The sequence below is a fragment of the Nannospalax galili genome, unplaced genomic scaffold, assembly GCF_000622305.1.
Source record: "Nannospalax galili isolate Female #2095 unplaced genomic scaffold, S.galili_v1.0 scaffold762, whole genome shotgun sequence".
In the NCBI taxonomy this organism is placed as follows: Eukaryota; Metazoa; Chordata; class Mammalia; order Rodentia; family Spalacidae; genus Nannospalax; species Nannospalax galili.
Genome location: NW_008350126.1, coordinates 3,712,800 through 3,713,605, shown reverse-complemented (window position 1 = coordinate 3,713,605; position 806 = coordinate 3,712,800).

The following is an 806-nucleotide window of genomic DNA, read 5'->3' as shown; positions in this document are numbered from 1 at the left end:
CATAATGGATGTCACAATATGCATCACAAAATTTTCTGGCAGCAATGTAGTTTTGTTTTTGTTTGTTTTTTTGGGGGGGGTGGTTTTGGGGTTTTGTTGTTGTTGTTGCTTTTGTCTTTTTGAGACAGGGTCTCTCTGTAGCCCCATCTGGCCTGGAACTCACTTTGTAGACCAGGGTAGCCTCGAACTCAGAGATCTGCCTGCCTCTGCCTCTGGAGTGCTGGGATTAAAGGCGTGCGCCACCACGCCCAGCCAAGCAATGTAGTTTTTAAAAGCTGAAAAAAAACTGGGGATGTAGCTCAGTGGTATGACCCTTGCTTAACATTCACAAGTCCCTGGGTTCAATCCCAAGCAGCAACCCCCTCAAAAAAAAAATTAAAAGAGGAGTTGGGAAATGGTTTAGTCCATAAAGTGCTTACCACAAAGCATGAGGACCTGCATTCAGATCTCTAGAACCAATGTAAAAAGCTGGTGTGGTGGTACATGCCTATAATTCTAGAGCTGGGGAGACAGAAACAGGAGGATCCACAGGGCTTGCTGGAGAGTCAGTCTATCCTGATCATCTAGCTCCAAGTTCAATGAGAGACCCCACCCCAAAAAGTAATTTGGAGCTGCAGGGCGTGGCAGAGCACACCTTTAATCCCAGCGCCTTGGAGGCAGGGGCAGACAGATTTTTGTGAAACCAAGGTCATCCTGGTTTACACAGTGATTTCCAGGCCAGCTGGAGCTACAGGGATGCGCTCTCTCTCTCTCTCTCTCTCTCTCTCTCTCTCTCTCTCTCTCTCTCCCTCCCTCCCTCCCTCCCT